The sequence below is a fragment of the Neophocaena asiaeorientalis genome, unplaced genomic scaffold (genome assembly GCF_003031525.2).
Source record: "Neophocaena asiaeorientalis asiaeorientalis breed wild unplaced genomic scaffold, Neophocaena_asiaeorientalis_V1.1 scaffold177, whole genome shotgun sequence".
NCBI classification, from domain to species: domain Eukaryota; kingdom Metazoa; phylum Chordata; class Mammalia; order Artiodactyla; family Phocoenidae; genus Neophocaena; species Neophocaena asiaeorientalis.
In genome coordinates, this window is record NW_020172779.1 from 7,596,811 (window position 1) to 7,616,031 (window position 19,221).

The 19,221-nt window shown below is 49.9% G+C and overlaps 1 protein-coding gene across 2 annotated transcripts in view; it reads left to right on the forward strand.

Moving 5' to 3' along the window:
• ZHX2 (zinc fingers and homeoboxes 2) overlaps positions 1 to 19,221 on the forward strand; it is a 170,932-nt gene that overhangs the window by 68,641 nt on the left and 83,070 nt on the right. For both annotated transcript variants that reach the window (XM_024741058.1, XM_024741059.1), the window contains one exon: positions 5,577 to 5,647. The gene's annotated coding sequence lies outside the window, so the exon portion shown is untranslated. The remainder of the gene's footprint in view (positions 1 to 5,576; positions 5,648 to 19,221) is intronic.

A 19,221-nucleotide genomic window follows, 5' to 3' on the forward strand; every position in this document is an offset into this window, starting at 1 on the left:
CTTCACGTGCCTCTCCTGGCGATCGCGCCACCATTGCATGTGCTTCAGGTAGCACCATCACGCCACTGGAGTCTCTTATCCAACCCAACTGCAAGGGCAGGGCTCACCTTATGTCCCCAGCACTGGCCCATAGTCAGTGCCCCACAGTTATCGGAGGAATGAAGAGACAGCAGTGAGCAAATCAGACACTGCCCTGCCCGGTGCTGGGCACATCTTTGTGGAGTGCTGATTGTACTTGACAGTTTTCAGGGGGGAAATATTTGGGAGCAAATACAGATCAATCCTAGAGTAGAATTCAGTGTCCTGGTGAATGTTCAAGGTGTCGTTCTGCGCCCTCACACGTCGGGGAGGTTATGAACTCAGCTTCCTCCGTGCTCCTGGGGGCGTCTCAGTGGAAGACCAGGTTGGGGGTGATGGGAGAGGTGGCCCAGTTTGTCAGCAGCTCAAGTCATGGAGCCAAAGTTTAAGAGGCAGCGGGGTGGGGGTGGGAGCGGGAATGGAAAGACTACACTCAATCAGGCCTGAGCTCAAACCTCAGTGCTGGACATTTTACGCTTATGACACGTGGCAATGTATTTAATCACGCTAAGGTTCAGGTCTGTTGTCTGTAAAAGGGGTATAAGGATACGTGCTCGTCAGACTTGTTGCGGGAAGGACAGACAAGCCATGTGGAGGGCCCAGCTCAACGTCTGGCGCAGAGCAAGCACTCGGGAAGGGGTGGCCTTTGTACCCGTCACTCGCTGCTCGCTCTTATGAATTAAAGGCTGTTGTTGGTGTCCAAAGTGGAACATTTTCTGAAGCAAAGACAGGCAACTTAAGGCTGCACTTCTGGCTGGCAGAATGATGGCTGCACAGAAGTGGCCTGTAGTTTTCCACCTTCTTTGAAGTTGACCTTCCTCTCTTGTATCCAGTCTGCACTGGCCCTGGCCTGAGTCAGTCACTCCCCAGCAGTGTCCTCCATGGGTTCCTCACCCTCTCCTCCATATGAGGCCATCACCTCGGGACATCATGACCTGTTTACTAGAATTTCTCACTCATCTGCTAAACGTTTGCCGAGTGAAAAAATGGACTGGAATAAACTACGTGAGAGGGGGTGACCCTGGGGAAGGGTGTTTTTCTTCTTCTACAGACCGTTAAATCACCGTTCCTCTTTTTCCCCCTGCAGTTGTCTTGCCATCTGGTAGGTTTAAACTAGGCCAAAAGGGAATAGGAGGGACCTGTAGGGAAAATCCTACAGGCAGATTTTTCCTCATTGGGATTTCGCGCCACATGACCATTTTCTGGGGAAAGGAGTTCTGAGCCAGGAAGACTGGAAATGTGTGCCCATTAAGAGCTTGAAGGACAGTGAAAAGCCCTTTACTTCATTTATACTGCTCGCGATGAAAGCTGCCATTTCCACGTGCAGGAACTGCGGTCGGCACCGTGGCCTTGGATCCCCCATGCAACCCAAGGAGGCAGGTTCTGTTTAGAGCCCCACTTGGCTGCTAAGAAAACCAAGGTCCCCGGGAGGGAGGTGCTTGGCGTCAGGGCACAGCACAAGCGTGTGAAAGAACCAGGACCAGAACCAGGACCAGACTCAGACGGCCTGTCTCCAAGACCTACGCTCTTCCCCCCATGCTGGTTAGGAAGGATCCAGTGTCTAGTGGGTGATGCTGCAGAGCTGAGTTCCAGGATAAATGGGGAAGATGTAACAGATTCATTGAGACTCCCCAGCTCTGAGAAGAATTCACGGTGTGGCCCCAGCCAAGCCCCACTCCACGCCTCTGTGCTCAAGAAGAAGCACCTAGTCAGCTGAGGATGATAATAAGTATTATCAATAATAATAGTAACTATCATGCCTGATTACATGATTCTCAGTGTTTTGTATGTGTTACCACCCTGGGTCCTACAGGGTAACTCGGGGTTAATTTGGGGAAGAGGGAGAACAGAGCATTGAAGAGAGAGGGTCTAAGATAGCATAGCCATATGGCTGCAGGGGGCATAGTGGGTTCAAGAAGCTTAGGCATCCGTGAGCCCAGAACGCAGTGGGGCAAAGGGAGCGGGGAGCAATGAGCAGGGGGCAGACCTCAGCAGCTCCAAGACCCTGCGGTAAGGAGTGTGGCTTTTTCCTGAGACAAATGGGGTGTTCATTAACTGCTCCCACCTGTCCCACCTCTGTGTACATTGCCCTTCCTCACATTCAGTTTATTACATATCTTTCTCCTTTTTTGTACCGTGAGTTTCCTAAGGGTAGGGATTGGGTCTTATTTACGTATGTATGTATGTATGTATGTATTTATTTATTTATGGCTATGTGGTGCTTAGCACAGAATCAGGTATATATGGATAGTCAATAAATGGTTGGTCATCAGATATTTAAAATATTCAACATTTAATAATAGTAACATGTTCAATATTTTAAAACTATATATTATATATTGGTTATATATAGATATTAGTACCTGTAATATAACTTCCTTTATGCAGGCATTTCTACTCTAAAATGATATATGCGTGCCTGTAAAACCCTGTACTCTGAAAAATTCAAAAATCACAGCGCTTTGGGGACAATTGGGCTGTAGCAGAGCATTCACGATTCATGTGACTCTGTAATGAAGCACAGTCCAAGTGGTGATACCAAGCAGAGTTCAAAGGGCATGATACATTTTGGATGAGGGGCTTCCCTGGTGGCACAGTGGTTGACAATCCGCCTGCCAATGCAGGGGACATGGGTTCGATCCCTAGTCCGGGAAGATCCCACATGCCGTGGAGCAACTAAGCCCGTGCACCACAACTACTGAGCCTGCTCTCTAGAGCCCGCGAACCACAACTACTGAGCCCGCATGCCGCAACTACTGAAGCCCACGCGCCTAGAGCCCGTGCTCCACAATGAGAGAAGCCACCGCCATGAGAAGCCCGCGCTCCGCAGCGAAGAGTAGCCCCCGCTCACCACAACTAGAGAAAGCCCGCGCGCAGCAACGAAGACCCAACGCAGCCAAAAATAAAATAAATAGAACAAATAAATTTATATTAAAAAATTTGGATGAAAACAAATATAGCAATAACTTTAGGACCTGAGTAACTTATAGGACAATATATTATTTTTAAAAGGGGTAAAACTTGATGGAAGGGGCTAGAGAAGGCTGGAGGCTGATGGGTTTAGAGACAGAAGGGGTCAGATCATCTTTATCAGGAGTTCCCCATGAAAGAGCAGTTTCAGGCTCTGCCAGAGTGTAGCAGGGACAGATGGCTTCTCTAGCCCATGGCCTTTGCACAAAGACCAGGAAGAACCGAGCAACAGGAGTGGCTAAGACAGAGCACGTGACCACTGGAGCCCAGAGGAGGAGCTGGGAGGGCGGAGTCCCCCCTGGCTTGTTCTACTCAGCTGTGTGTACCTTGCATCCAGCCGCCCGCACTTGGTGGTGCAAAATATGAATGTGCTGGGAACATTTGCCTATGAACCAGTGCAAACTCCAGGTTTTATCGATCCCTCTATACCTTATATACACTAATCTTCCTCATGGAAGCAAGTGCAACAGATCAAACATTACATAATGGAATACATGACTAACTGATAAACCAAGAATGCCCACCGGCCAGTTTACATCAAGTAAGGTACCAGTCACACACCCTGTGTGAGGTGTAGACTGTTTTCCTCTTGGTTCATGAGTCTATTCAGTAAACCCATTCAGTGAGCAGAAGGTGAAGCAAGACATATGGAGTGGGTGACACTAAGCAAGGGCATCATAAACCTGTGATGTGATCGCTTTCCCCATCAGAAGCAGCTGAGCTCACACTTCTGGACATGGACTTAGAGGACCTCAACCCCAACCTGCCTGAAAGCTGTGTGACCTCAGGAAAATCACTTAACCTCTCTGTGCCTCAGTTTCCTCAACTGCAGAGTAGCACTAGTGACCCTCCCCAAGTTCTTTGAAAGAGCAGATTAGCTGGTGGATGAAAAGTTCTCTCTAAACTATAAGGGGCTTTAGAGAGTATTGTCCTTCCTGCAGATCAGCGCTGGGACACTCGGTTTAGCTTGCCTCCTAGGGTACCTTCTCCTGCTGTATGGCTAGTTCTAAGGGCAGAGGGCAAATGCAGCTAAACTGGAATCAAACAAAATAAATTAATCACTGGGATTCAATGCAGAAGCTTGAATGAGCTTCGGGAAATTTTGCTGGTGTCCGACGGCCTCTGTGGAGCCCCTGCGTCCACAGTATCTGATGCCTCTCTCTGAGTGCTCACCTGGCAGCCTCCGTCTGCAAGCCTGAGGTCATCAGCCGACCCCTGGCCCACTGCTCTTCCCCAGGCCCCTCCCACCAAGCCAGGCCCGCCTGTCCCATCAGCCGCTCATCTTGCTTCCCCAAAATCGTGCAGAGGAAAGGAACACCGATTCCGGAATCACATGAACACGGATTTAATGAGCTCTACCACGCAGCAGCTCTAAAATCATAATAGCCAAGCTGTGGTTTCCTGAACCTATTTCTTCACCTTGGGAATGGGCTACAACTTCCTGACTTCCTTCTTTCCTTCTCTGATGAAGAGGATTAGAAATACACACTTTGCAGACTTCAGTGTGCCCAGGAATCACCTGAGGAGCTTGTTGAAAAGCAGGTTCTGATTCTGTAGGGCTGAGTGGGGCTCGAGAACCGCCCCTTCCAGCAAGCTCCCAGGTGATGCGATTTCAGTTTTGACTATGGATCCGGGGTATGAAGCGCCTGCCATATAGTATGTACTCAGTCAGTAGAAACTTGCCATGAAGACTTTCCCCGCAAAGGGTGCTCCTTTGAGAACAGCGATAGATGAATAGAGAAACCTCTGCTCCCCTCAGAATTCTGAGGGCCACAAGAAAAAACAAGTTTGGCTTTAAAGGTGGGCAGGGCGTGGGGAGCGAGGAGAAGCGTGGCCCCAGCAGCCACTCATCAGCAGGCTCTCCACGCTCACGTGTGCGTCGCTGGTGGGCCTCTGCCGGGCTGCAGAAACCCCTAGAGCTCAGGCCTCGACTTGCCATGCAGGGAACGCATTCTCCGAGCCAGGCGCACGCATGTTCCTCCGGCTACCGCTCTCCTGAGGAATTTTCAAAGCGCACAGGGCTCGCCTGGCGGTAGTCTCCCAGGATGGAAATCCACGTCAGGGGCTTTTGTTTTCAGGACTGCGGTATCTTTCGGACTTGAGGCCTTGCGTGCAGAGCTTTTCCCTTCCACCCTCACCAACGTGGAGCCGTGAACCCCCGCTGCTGCTAGGAACGGACACCAAAGACTCAAGGAAACTCGGAGTGGGGTTCAAGAGACGCCTCCCCAGCCCCACCGAGCAGATTTGGCTTTTAGTTTCGCTCTTCTAAAAGGCCTGCTTCTCAAAAAGCTGCTGACTCACCCAGAGTAAGGGTCTCTTTTTTTTTTTTTTTTGTCTTCTCAGCATTGTCCCAAAGCCCTGAGATTCTTGAGGGCAGTTCAACGAGCACCCCGGTCCTGACCATTTCCTGTTTCTTTCTCCTCCCCATCTCCATCCCAGGATCCTAGCACCTTAATCCTTCTAGAAATGAGAGTTGAACCCCCATTTGCTTTGTTCTGCCTTTAATATTGAGTATCTCTTCTTTGTAGGTCTTGGCGTACTGTCTGCTCTCAGAGTCAAAGTGTAAAAAGATTCCCAGGATGTAAGCAATATGGGACTGGTGAGTGACCCGTGTGTTTGGCGGAGGTCGGGGCCTCAGCTGGATTTCAGGAAGGGAAGGGAGATGAATGGAAGGGGCAGGGGCGGCTGAGCTTTTGCGCCCCTGAAACGGTTTCCCTCCAGATGCAGCTGGAAACAGTGCACAGTGCAGAGAATCCAGGTGTGAATCCCTTGGAATTCACTGGGTCCCTGCCCGTCCCTCCCCAGACGCAAAGGGAGAATGCAGGTGGCTGTGCCGACCTCTCTTTGCTCAGATGACAACAACTCAGGCTCCCCATCCGGAGGGTTCGTGCTGGGAATTGTTCTCTAACCCGGTAACCAGGGTTAGGGACATATGCTTGGACTAGAGAGGGAACTACCAGGCTCACACCAGTTTGTAAACCATAGCCCTGAGGAGACATGAGTAAAAGGAGGCGAGAACGCCACCTTTGCACCTTTGAACGGCTGTCACTGGCAAGAGGGCAGCTATCGACTCAGCCTAAGGAGAAATTCCTAACAAGAGGTTGGCAACGGTAAAATTGACGTCCGTTAGAGGTAGTGAGTTCCCTGTCGCTGGCAGAATTCAAGCACAGGTTGGAGAAGCATGGATGGGAAATGTTGAAGTGGGGAGGGGTTTTGACAGGGTACTGTTTTTTTGTTTGTTTGTTTTTGCGGTACCCGGGCCTCTCACTGCTGTGGCCTCTCCCGTTGCGGAGCACAGGCTCCGGACGCACAGGCTCAGCGGCCATGGCTCACGGGCCCAGCCGCTCCGCGGCACGTGGGATCTTCCCGGACCGGGGCACAAACCCATGTCCCCTGCATCGGCAGGCGGACTCCCAACCACTGCGCCACCAGGGAAGCCCCAGGGTAGTGTTTTACAGACTGTTCTGTGATGACTAAGAATCCCGGAGGGGCAGGAGGATGAGGGAGAGAGTTCAGGGAGAGTGAATGAGGGGAACTTGTGAGCTCACACACACACTGTCGGCGCTGCCTGTTTTATGGGGCAGGGTGCTGCCTTAAAACAGTTTAGAAGCTACTGGATGAGATGGTCTATCCTCATACCTGTTGTCCATTGGCCAACTGTACCTGAGCTTATGACAGACATCCGTCCACACATCACACTTGTGACCCCAAACACCTGATCTGTGTGAAGGGGTGGGCAACTCTCCAAGCACGGTAGGGGCTCTGACCAGAGGCTCGAGGGAGCTCTCCCCCATACTAGGACCACCAAAAGAGTTGCCAGTGAGTCGCGCTTTCAAGAGACTTGCCCGGGATCCCGACCACACAGACCAGAAGGGAAGGCACCGGGTTGGGGTGGGGGGATGCCGCAGCAGGATTCCCCGAACCCCCAGGCTGTGGGAGGACGGTGAGCATGCCTTCCCCAAGGGCGCTGGGCTCGTTCGGTAGGACCACATTCTCCAGTGACCAAAACCTGGCCCAGTGAACGTGAGAGGAGTCATACCACAGATGCCGGTGGCGAAATTGCCCAGGAGAGACACCCATTGCAAGAGAGAGGGTCTGAAGGTCTGAATAATGAGCACGGGGGCTTCCTTTGTGCTTTGTAACTGGGTCTTCTTCTCCCGGGCCTGGGTCAGCTGCAGCACAAAATGTGTATCGAGGGCAAGGCGCTGTGGGAGGCCAGAGATGGGGTTTTTCTTTAAGAAACTGAAGCCTGGACGAGAATCGAGTTTGACAGTCATTGTGCAGAGGCTGTACGTTCAGCTGAGTCCTGAGTGCCATGCGGTGGGCGGATGGGTGGGCGAGGAAGGGGAGGGGGCTGAACAGGAGCTTCAGCTGTGACTTGATGCTTCCTTGGCAAGTCTTCAAGCATGAGCTGGGCTTTGAGGACAGAGGCTGTGTCCTTGATTCAAAGGACCTGGCATATAGTAGGTGCTCAAGAAGTGATTGTCGAATGACTAAAAGGGAAAGTGAAGAGGTGGCAGCTCCGGAGGCCGTGTCTGTGGTTAAGAGCAGGGCCCCTGGAGTCAGACGGCAGGGTTCAAATCCTGCCTCTTCTGCTAGCTGTGGGGCCTCAGGCAAGTCGCCCACCTCTCTATGCCTCAGTCTCCCCATCTGCAAAATGGGTGTCATGATAGTACCTACTGCATAAGGGGGCTGTGAGGAGTCCGTGAACTGATTCATGCAAAGCCGCTTGGTCCTGTGCCAGCACATCGTAAGTGTTCAATAAACATTAGCCCTTATTCTCATTCTAGATGTGGGGCGTGACCCCAGATTAAGGTTCAGTGTTGGGACGGGAAATAGCAACACAGGTGGGAGGACAGAGCACTGGATGGGGAGTCAGAAGCCCTGGCTTAGCTGCAGGGAGGGGAAGAGGAAAGTGATCACTCCCCCTGAGCTCACTCTACAGCAGAGATGCTGCAAGAAGGCGGTCAAGGGCAGCTCCATTTTTCCTGCTCTCCCTCTGGTGGTCCCAGCACTGGTTCAAAGGCAGGGGCAGCTCAGCCCTTTATTACTAGCTGTGGGCCTCGTGGTGAGTGGTTTGACTTCTCAGGACCTCTCTTTCTCCCAATAAATGAGAAAACAATGCGGGCGTCCTTCCCTCGCAGAAGTGAAAAGCACGGGTATGAGGGTCTGTTGGTACAGATGGAAAATCGTTTAAGACTTGAGCTTGGGTAGCCCAGTCTGGAGTCTCACAGTCAATGTCGGTTCCCAATCCCTTCTCCAGTGAGGCCTGGCTGTCTCAAGACAGATTCTCAAAACGATGCTTCACTTCGCAAAAGGCACCATTCACCACCCAGGATTTGTAGCATATTTCAAATAAAATGGCATTTGCCTGAAGCATTTGTCAAGGTCACATTTCTTGCATTAGTGGTAGACCTGGGACTATGGAACAGGCTTACTCGGGGGCCTACCTTTTGCCTCTCCTGCCCCATCGCCCTGTGATCCTAGCTGGAATTTAATACGATGGTAGTTTAAGCCAAAATTGTTTATGGCATAGGCACAGCCCCTATGCCTATGGGGATCCTAAAAACTGTCACTCATATCAGTCTCCTTCTCCCTATGTACCCCCTAACATCTGCCAAGCGACCCCAACTTCAGTTCTACCTTTAGTGGGAAGGGGACAGGGATGAGGCAGGAAACAGCTTCAAAGGCAAAACGGTTAGAAGAGGTCCCAATTCCTGGCTCCGTCAGCCATTTGGCATCTCTCAGCTTGTGTTCCACCTCTGTTCCCATGAGGCGACTGGGCTAGGTCGGGGCTGGCAAGTAGATTTCATCTTCCCCCCATTCTGATCAATTGGTCACGGCTGCCAGGGGCACTGTGTGGAGAAGGATTCTGAGGCATACCCAGGAAAGAGTGTGCTGCAATGGATTAGTGATGTCTGCTGAGGAGCAATAAGGAGGACGTAGCACATGTGCTACCTTTTGGCATCTGAGACAAAGCAATTTCCAAGGCCCCTGCCTGCTCTCACACTTCGTGCTTCTACCTAGCAGCCTTGTTTTACATCAGAGAGGCAAAGCACAGCAAAACCTCATTAATCTGGACCACTTTGGTACCAAGCCAAGTGAGTGAAAAGTCTTAATCTGAGGGTGTCTTCTGCATGCAGGTGAGCTCTATTATCCTTCAGTACACGGAGTCAGCTCAGCCCAGCTAGCTGACAGGTGGGGAGGGGAGGCAGGGGCCTCGGAGGTCTGTGCTTGCACGTCTGACCGTATGGCTGAGCGCACCTGACCTGTACTTCTAGGGCACTTGCTCTGTTTATGAGCTTAGGATTGATACCAACGAAACTCTCACAAAAGCAGGACGTTTTCTGAAGTAGCAAATCATTCCGTGGGCAGCTTTGCTTCTATTTCAAATTGCCAAGGGCTCTGAATTAGAGAGACTTCACCGCACTAGCTGGGAATAAGCTGCGTTTCCGGAATTATATGCAGAAGATGAGACAAAGTAGTTCAGAACTAGGTTTCCCCCGAGTTTCCCGATCTGTAGAATGGGGATATAATATACCTCACAGGGCTCTGCAGGAGAACAAATGAGATAAAACACGGAAGAGACCTAGCAGAAGATCTTGTTCACAAAATATGGTCAAAAGATGCTGTTTCTTCTCCCCTTCTGTCACTTCCCATCCATAATCACCCTGAAAGAAGAGCTTTCTTATAATCTGAGAAAAATGAAGCTACAGATTGTTTTAATAGTACCGTACTTTCAAATGACTCCTGTTCATTTTTCAGAGGCTCATTTTTCATTGTTGATGATTCTCCAATAGGAAAGGTCCACTTAAACCTTCAACTTGAGTTACTCTACTCTCGGTCTTCTGCAGGGAGTAGCTGATGCCCCAAGGGTCCTAACATGCATGCACACGAGTGTCTTGGTAGGGGGTGTCTCTGGAGGGGACTGAACCCCACAGTGACTAGACCACGTCTTCCCTTCAGCTCAGCAAGTGTCAACACCCGAATTCACTCCCACTGCAGGGAGAGTGCGGACAGCCAAGGTGGTTGAACGCCAAGTTGGCACCAACTGAATTTGAGTGGGAGCGTGTCTAAAGGATGGGCTTTACCTGTTCCAAATGGGGAAGAAGTTTGAACTGGAACTCCTCTTTCAGCCTTAGTTTCTGAGACTCTTCAAGAGAAGGATTCAATTTATACTTAAATAAACATCAAGAGCATTAAATCGATATGAAGGGGGGATTGGAACTCATACGCAGTGGGAAGAGCAGGGCCTCTGGTCACAGAAGCCGAGGGCGGGGGGAGGGCCTGCAAGCCCAGGTGGCTCACTGGGACTCCTGGGTTGTTGGCCCAGAGCTGGCTTCTCAGGGGGCACCAGGCAAGTGCATGCCTGTTATTCTGGCCACCTTGAGCATCTGTCCCCAGTCTTCTCCAGCCCCTGGCCTGGTGAGCTGGGTCAGATAATCTCATGCTTCTCTTCTCTCCTCTCTCCGAGGCCTAGGGCAGAACGGCTCCCCTGCCTAAGCAGAAGCCCCGCCAGAGGAGGCGTGGCCAGTGGTCACCCTACTGGCCCACCGGCAGGGAAAAGCAGAGTGGGGCCCATCCTGCCCTCCCATCCTTCCCACTGAGGCTCCACATCCTGGTGCAAGGACCCTGTCCTGGTCCCTCGCTTCATCCTTGTCTGGCCTCAGACTCCTAGCTCCTGAAGATGGAGCTGAGGGGACCGTGGGCCAGGCGGAAGCCTTGGGGTTAGAAGGCATAGGCGCGCCTGGGGAGCTGGCCTCTGGAGACCTGGGTAGGCAGGGGCGTCACATCACTCCAAACTCAGCAGGTGCCACAGTTCCCCAAGGCCCTTGTCTCCTCTCTGGGCTCCCACAGAGGGTACTGTCTACACCACCCAGCAGGAGGCGGTACCACAGAGCACTTAAATCCATGCACTCTGGTGCCAGACTGGCTCCATTGGAATCCCAGCCGTACCTTTGCTAGCCCTGTGATCTCGACCAAGTTATTTAACGTCTCTGTGCCTCAGTTTCCTCATCTTTAAAATGCGCCACCGGATAGGGTAGTTACGACGACTACTGAGCTTATGAAACATGCTTAGAGCAGCGCCTGGCACTGAGTAGAGGTGTTAGTAAAACAAAATCTGTAGGTAAAGCAATGCAGAAGTCAGTGTGTCACATGATCGCCCGATTGACACCAAGACAGTCAGTTTCCTACCCACAGAAACGAAGTCCCTCATTCGACCTGTGGGTTCAGGGAGGCTTTCAGCTAGACCCTGAGGGAAGGGAAGGATTTCTGCAGAAGGGGAGGAAGGGGCAGCCTGGGCAGAGGTGCCAGGGGAGAGGAAGACGTGCGGAGGGTGTCGGGAAGCCTGCTGTGACTGGAGCAGAGAGAGCCTGGCTGGGGAGCGTGTGGCAGCTGAGATGGGCAAGCTTGGCTGAGTCAAACCGCAGAGGTTCCCGAATGCCATGCTCAGGACTGGACTGTTTGCAGGAAGCAATAAGCAACTTTCAGAAGTTTTTTGGTTTTGGGGTTTTTTTTCATCTTTATTGGAGTACAATTGCTTTACAATGGTGTGCTCGTTTCTGCTTTATAACAAAGTGAATCAGTTATACATATACATGTGTTCCCATATCTCCTCCCTCTTGCATCTCCCTCCCTCCCACCCTCCCTATCCCACCCCTCTAGGTGGTCACAAAGCACCGAGCTGATCTCCCTGTGCTATGTGGCTGCTTCCCACTAGCTATCTGTTTTACGTTTGGTAGTGTATATGTGTCCATGCCACTCTCTCAAACCAAGCGACGCAGCCTTGGGTTTAGAAACTTGACATGGTCACGGCGCAGCAGCGGGTAGGCTGCAGATAAGAGAGATCAAAGACAAGGCAGCAGTCGGGGGCAGCTGCAGAGAGATGACCCTGGAGACAGGGTGTGGCCACCTAAACAGAGGCAGTCACAGCGGGGGTGAGAGTGGGGGTCGCTGAGGAGTACCGATTCAGAGAAAGCATTGACTGGACTTGAACATGAAAAGTGAGGAAAGACGGGTCAAGAGCGAGCCCCAGTCTCCCGGCTTGGGAACCTAAGAGAGGGATCCCGTTAACCAGGTAGCGCACAGGTAGGGAAAAAGTAGTGTATGTCGCAGAAGGTACTGAGGACATGGCACTGGGCACACCGGTGGGACGCCTGAGGCCTGGGAGATAACATAGAGCAGTGGTTGAACAAGTGGTCTCAGGAGTCCAAATGGCTTGAATTGAAATCCTGGGGGGTCCTTTAACGTTCCTAAGTCTCAGTTTCTTCATCTGTATAATGGGGATTATGCAGCTATTAGCTGCCCGAGAGGGTCCTTCCGGTCAGTACATGTAAAGTGTTAAGCACTAGGCCTGGCACAGAGGGAGTGCTCAATAGATGTGACCCGGAATTACATTAGTATTAGTGCTGATAGTAATTCTAGGATTAGTGTTTGTATCATCGTCCTAGTGGGAATGTCCAGCATGGGCCTGGAACACAGAAGCCGGCTCAGGTCGGGATGGATTGATTCAGGAGAGCCATCCTTATATAGGTCAGTGATTATCTGTCAACCTGGCCAGTGTATGCTTGGGGGAGGAAAAGGCGAGCATGACCTGGGTTCTTTTCGAATCGTATCGACTTCCCCAACTGCAACATAGCCCCACTCCACCCTTGCCACCCTATGAAAATTCGAGGAGGGAGGGCAGCCGTCACCATCACCCAAGGACGTGTGTCACATCCCTCAGGCCTACTGGGATAGAATAAGGATGGATGGACAGCGGATGAAGGGGATAGGGGAGGCCGTGGGGGGATTGCGCTCTCTCGGGGACAGCTCAGAGCCAGAGGACAGAACCCTGGGACACCATCAACATGCAAGAGGCAAGACCAGAAGAAACAGCCTAACCAGGAAAGCAAGTCACAACCGTCCCCTGTGCCATAAATGTGGAAATCACTCAGCCCTAATGGACTAGACATGAAGACTCCGCCGTAGGCCGTTGGTTCTCCCACAGATCCAGGTGCAAGTTCAAGCCACATTCCCGTTCAGTAGCCCATGAGGGGCTCTTCACTCCTTCTTCTGCCAGCAGCAGTAGACTTGACATCTCTGAGCTAAGCAGGAGAAGTGAGAGATGGCAGCCCACTCTCCCCTACCGACGTCCATCCAAAAATTTGCCCTAGGGGACTTCCCTGGCGGTCCAGTGGTTAAGACTCCGAGCTTCCACTGCAGGGGGCACCGGTTCGATCCCTGGTCGGGGAACTAAGGCCCTGCATGCCTCGCAGTGGGGGCAGATAAATAAATAAATAAATCCAATGTTTTAAATTTTAAAACATAAAAATTTGACCTAAGTGCCCACTCCTAAAGCCCACTCCATGTTACTCTAGAACCCAAAGTGTATGGGCCAAGGAAAGGATAACACCTGAAACTAGTAGGGAACTGTACCTAAGTGGATATTGGATTATATTAGTCAGACTTTTAGGTGCAAAATAAAGATCTAATTCATATTGACGTAAGTGTAAAACAAAAAAGAAGCTCGTGTAATTGAAAAGTCTGAGCTGGTCTGGCTTTGAGCCCAGCTGGATCTAAACAGTGCTGGTGGGTGTGGTTTTGCTCCATCTCCTGCCTCAACTTTCTCCTACACAGGCTTTACCAAGGCATGTGTCCCCCACTGACCCAGCCCCTTCTCTCTGCAGCCCCCTCAGAAAGAGGGTGTTGCTTCTGTCGTCATCCTAGCAAATGCCCTGGAATTGAGAGGGTCAGGCCTCATGTCCATCCCTAAGCCAAGGGTTGCTGGCTGGGGAGTGTGCAGAGAAGGCCTCCTGCTCCAGACTGTGTGGGATGCCACGCTCGCTTCCGGTGGCTCTCCCAACCCCGGGGAGTCCTCTCGTGTGTAGGACAAACAGTATATTAATTTCCTATTCCTATTGCTGCTGTAACACATGCCTTAGTGGCTTGAACCACACACATTTATCATCTTACAGTTCTGGAGGTCAGAAATCTGCAATTCATCTCACTGAGCTAAAATCAAGATGCCAACAAGTTGCATTACTATCTGGAGACTCAAAGGGAAAATCTGTTTCATTGAATTTCCAGCTTCCAGAAGCTTTCCGAATTCCTTAGCTCATGGGCCCTTCTACCTGCAAGGCCAGCAATGGCCAGCTGAGTTTTTCTCGGGCCGTAGCACTCTGATAGTGGCTCTTCTGCCTCTCCCTTCCATCTCTAACTTAGCTCTTGTGATTACATCATGCCTACCCAGATAATCCAGGATTATCTATTTTAAGGTCATCTGATTTGCAGTCTTAATTCCATCTGCTACCGTAAGTCCTCTTTGCCATTTAAGATAACATATTCACAGGTTCTGCGGTTCAGGGTAAGGGCATCTTTGGGGGCCATTATTCTGCCTGCCACAGTGATTGTTATAATCATCAATTCTAACCTTGATCCAACACTGACCATGTGCAAAGCCATTTGCTAAGTCCCTTACATGCCTTTAACTCATTTCATCCCCATAACCACCCAGAGGGAGGTATAGCAGATCTCTCCATCTTACCGTTGAGGAAACTGAGGCACCGAAAAGTTAGTCACTTCCAAGGTCATAGATGCAGTGACAGTAGAGTTGAGGCTGGACTGCAGACCTGTCAGACCCCAAAGTCTGGCTCTTAACCAGGAGGTCAGCTGATGGAGGATGTCGGGAGTCTCAGAATAATAGAAAATAGAGATTCTTTCCTACAATAGTCAAGGAAGATGGGGTGGTGGGGAGGTTGTCTGGTGCCAGACCCCCTGGGTTTATGTCCCAGCTCTGTCCCTTACTAGTGATGTGACCTTGGCCAGGTCACCCCACTTCCGTCTGCCCCCCTTTCCTGGACAATGAAGTGAGCATTACAAGGCTGTAGTGAATCACTGTGGCTGGTTTTATTTTGATTTTTAAAGTCGGACAAATTCTTGGACCCCAATTTTTCTTTTCTGTGTAGCTTCAACCTACTTTTAGTGGGGGAAAAAAAATACCCATGTCTACATCTCCCTTTACTTTGCTTTCCTTTTTTCCTCTATTTCCTCATAAGGCAGCATGGCAGGGACCGGCCAACCAGGCCTATCTCTGAGTAGCCTGGGAGCTAAGAATGGCTTTATAATTTTAAAGGATTGTTTAAAAAAACCAACAACAATGACAGTATGTGACAGAGACTGCATGTGACCCACCAGGCCTAAAATATTTACTATCTGTCCCTTTCCAGGAAAAGTTTGCTGACCTCAGAAAGAACATGGGTAGTAAGAGTAAAGCAGACCTGGGTCTGGGTCCTGCACAGGCTGGTCAGGGCCCCATTAGACCTTTAGGCCCTGAAAGCATGGTGAGGCCTTCCCTCGGAGGGGAGGGGCGTTTTCATAACCCCCCTGTGCAGCAGCAGTGCCCATAGCAATAGCAGAGGAGGTGCTCAGGGTTTATTGGGCATTTACTCTGGGCCAGCGCTGGGTTACGAGCCTCATCTCCTTGAATCCCCGCACCAGCCCTCTGAGGGACGAACACTATGAACGCCTGTGATGTCTGGGGCAACAGAAGCTGCTTGGGGGAGCAGGTCGCCGAGTCGCGGTGACACAGGGAAAGGAGACGGAGTGGGGACTTGAAGCCAGGTGGTCCGGGTCTACACTCTTCCACGCTGCTTCCCTGTCATTGCCATCAGCTCTCCTTTCAGGCAAAGCCCTCGTCCATTTACTCTCCTCACCTCTTTCTCCCAGCTCTCTGGCAAAATTCCTTTCCACTGCAAAAGAGAAACTGAAAAATGGAAGAGCTGTGAGAGACAGCTCAGACTCGAACGTCTAAAGTTTTGTTTACAGCATCCATCCATCATCCATCATCCATCCATCTGTCCGTCACCCACCCATCTATCCATCAAGCAAACACAGCACAGCCCCAGGAACTCACAAGCACCCACGTCTTTGACAGTGACAACTGGGGTAAACCCCAAGCCCTTGGGTCTTCCAAATTCATTGTCAGGGGGAGGTGCCCAGAGAAGCTCATTAAATAGCAGCGAGCATTTGATTAACATGCTGCAATTCGGGCAGCCCCAGACTATTTCAGCACCCCTCCCCCACCCGGTTACCATGACGACACTATTTTAACAAACAGCTCCTTAATATTTAATGAAAATTACATCCCTGACAGGCAATCAGAGGAGCAACCACACTACAAAGCACTTAGAGGACATTTTTGCACAAAGCCATCAGTTCCCCCTGATCCCCGTGTGCCATCCGTTGCCAGAAAATGCGAGTGTTCTGGGGGCTGGGAGCAAGCGTGATGCCAGGCCTACCCGCAGCAATTGGGGGTTGTCGCTTCCTTTTATTTATTTATGTATTTATGTATTTATTTATTTTTATTTATTTATTTTATTTCTTTATTTTTGGCTGCGTTGGGTCCTCGTTGCTGCACACGGGCTTTCTCTAGTTGTGGCGAGCAGTGGCTACTCTTCCTTGCAGTACGTGGGCTTCACATTGCAGTGGCTTCTTTTGTTGCGGAGCACAGGCTCTAGGTGTGTAAGCTTCAGTAGTTGTGGCAGGAGGGCTCAGTAGTTGTGGCCCATGGGCTTAGTAGCTCCGCGGCATGTGGGATCTTCCCGGACCAGGGCTTGAACCCGTGTCCCCTGCATTGGCAGGCAGATTCTTAACCACTGAGCCACCAGGGAAGTCCCAAGGGTTGTTACTTCTTTCATGCAGAATGTTAACAACGGCTCCGCGTGGTCGGGGTAGCCTGATAGCATCATTAAATGCTCCTTTGTACACAGATCTACTAATTTCACTGCCGCACGCCTGAGGCTGCTGCAAGCCTTGTTTGCTTCCTGTGTCTTGAATCGAGCTGGGCTGTGGGACAGTGTGCGAAGAGCCCAGAACATGTGTGCGCTGGGGTGAGAAAGAGCTCGTTTCCTCGTCAAGGCGCCATCTGGTCCCACCCGATCGATTCAGTAACATGCCGGTGCAGGGATTGATCGGAGGACCCAGTCCTCTGCCCTCAAAAGGGTCAATGCTGAGAGAGGAAAGACGAGAACATTCTGTAGCAACCTCTACCACTATGATGGACCAGCTATATGCTGAGCACAAGGGAGGCACAAATTAATTACCCATTGCAGATCCCCATGGAGAAAGATGGGTAAATAACTATAATAAACTGGGGAGAGTGCTATCATGCTGATCTTTTAGCTGTGTGCCCTTGGGTAAATTACTTAACCTCTCTGTGCCTCAGTTTTCTCATCCATAAATTGGAGATAACAACACTACCTATATGAAAACCTAACTGTTGTTGTGAGGTTTTAAGAAAAATTAAATAAACGTATAAAAAGCACTAAAATCGTTCTTAAAATATGCAAAACAGTGGGCACATGGTAAGTATTAAAAAGCTGCTCGCTGGGATTTCAGGTTCCCATGGTACCATGCATACAATTGTCTAGGAAGGGCTTACTATCCCTCAGGCACTAGGCAGTGATGGAGGTACACTATCTCATTTAATCTTCACAGGCAGCCCTGTGAGACAGAGACTCTCATTATTAGTGTCCTCACCTTGCAGATGAGGAGATGGGCCCAGAGGGGTTGGGGAACTAGTTGTGAGGCTAGTAAGAGGGGATTTGAATCCAGTTTGTCTGCATCTGCCACCACCACGAGGAGCACACAGGTGGTGCTGGGACCACAGGTGCCTCCCTGGAGGGCTCTGGGGACAGCTGACTGGGGAAAGTGGCCATGGATGCCCTGAAGGCTCATGGGTCTTCATGGACAGAGAATGGGAACATTTGGAGGAAAACCACAGCATGGTTGACTATTTAAAAGGCACATTCTTCGCATTGAGTAGGAGCTCATCTTAAATATGACCTGTTGAATTTAAAAATACATTTAATTTTTATTTAAAATAAATGGATTGGCAAGACAGTATGGTACTGGCACAAAAACAGAAACGTAGATCAATGGAACAAGATAGAAAGCCCAGAGATAAACCCACGTACCTATGGTCAACTAACCTATGACCAAGGAGGCAAGGATATACAATGGAGAAAAGACAGTCTCTTCAATAAGTGGTGCTGGGAAAACTGGACAGCTACATGTAAAAGAATGAAATTAGAACACTCCCTAACACCATACACAAAAGTAAACTCAAAATGGATTAGAGACCTAAATGTAAGACCAGACACTATAAAACTCTTAGAGGAAAACATAGGAAGAGCACTCTTTGACATAAATCACAGCAAGATCTTTTTTGACCCACCTCCTAGAGTAATGGAAATAAAAATAAACAAATGGGACCTAATGAAACTTCAAAGCTTCTGCGCAGCAAGAAAACTATAAACCAGATGAAAAGGCAGCCCTCAGAATGGGAGAAAATATTTGCAAATGAATCAACGGACAAAGGATTAATCTCCAAAATATATAAACAGCTCATGCAGCTCAACATTAAAAAAACAAACAACCCAATCCAAAAATGGGCAGAAGACCTAAATAGACATTTCTCCAAAGAAGACATACAGATGGCCAAGGAGCACATGAAAAGCTGCTCAACATCACTAATTATTAGAGAAATGCAAATCAAAACTACAATGAGGTATCACCTCACACCAGTTAGAATGGCCGTCATCAGAAAATCTACAAACAACAAATGCTGGAGAGGGTGTGGAGAAAAGGGAACCCTCTTGCACTGTTGGTGGGAATGTAAACTGATACAGCCACTATGGAGAACAGTATGGAGGTTCCTTAAAAAACTAAAAATAGAATTACCATAAGACCCAGCAATCCCACTACTGGGCATATACCCTAAGAAAACCATAATTCAAAAAGAGTCATGTACCACAATGTTCATTGCAGCTCTATTTACAATAGCCAGGACATGGAAGCAACCTACATGCCCATTGACAGACAGATGGATAAAGAAGATGTGGTACATATATACAATGGAATATTACTCAGCCATAAAAAGGAACGAAATTGGCTCATTTGTTGAGACGTGGATAGATCTAGAGACTGTCATATAGAGTGAAGTAAGTCAGAAAGAGAAAAACATCGTATGTTAACGCATATATGTGGAACCTAGAAAACTGGTACAGATGAACTGGTTTGCAGGGCAGAAATGGAGACACAGATGTAGAGAACAAACATATGGACACCAAGGGGGGAAAGCGGCAGGGGATGGTGGTGGTGGTGTGATGAATTGGGCGATTGGGATTGACA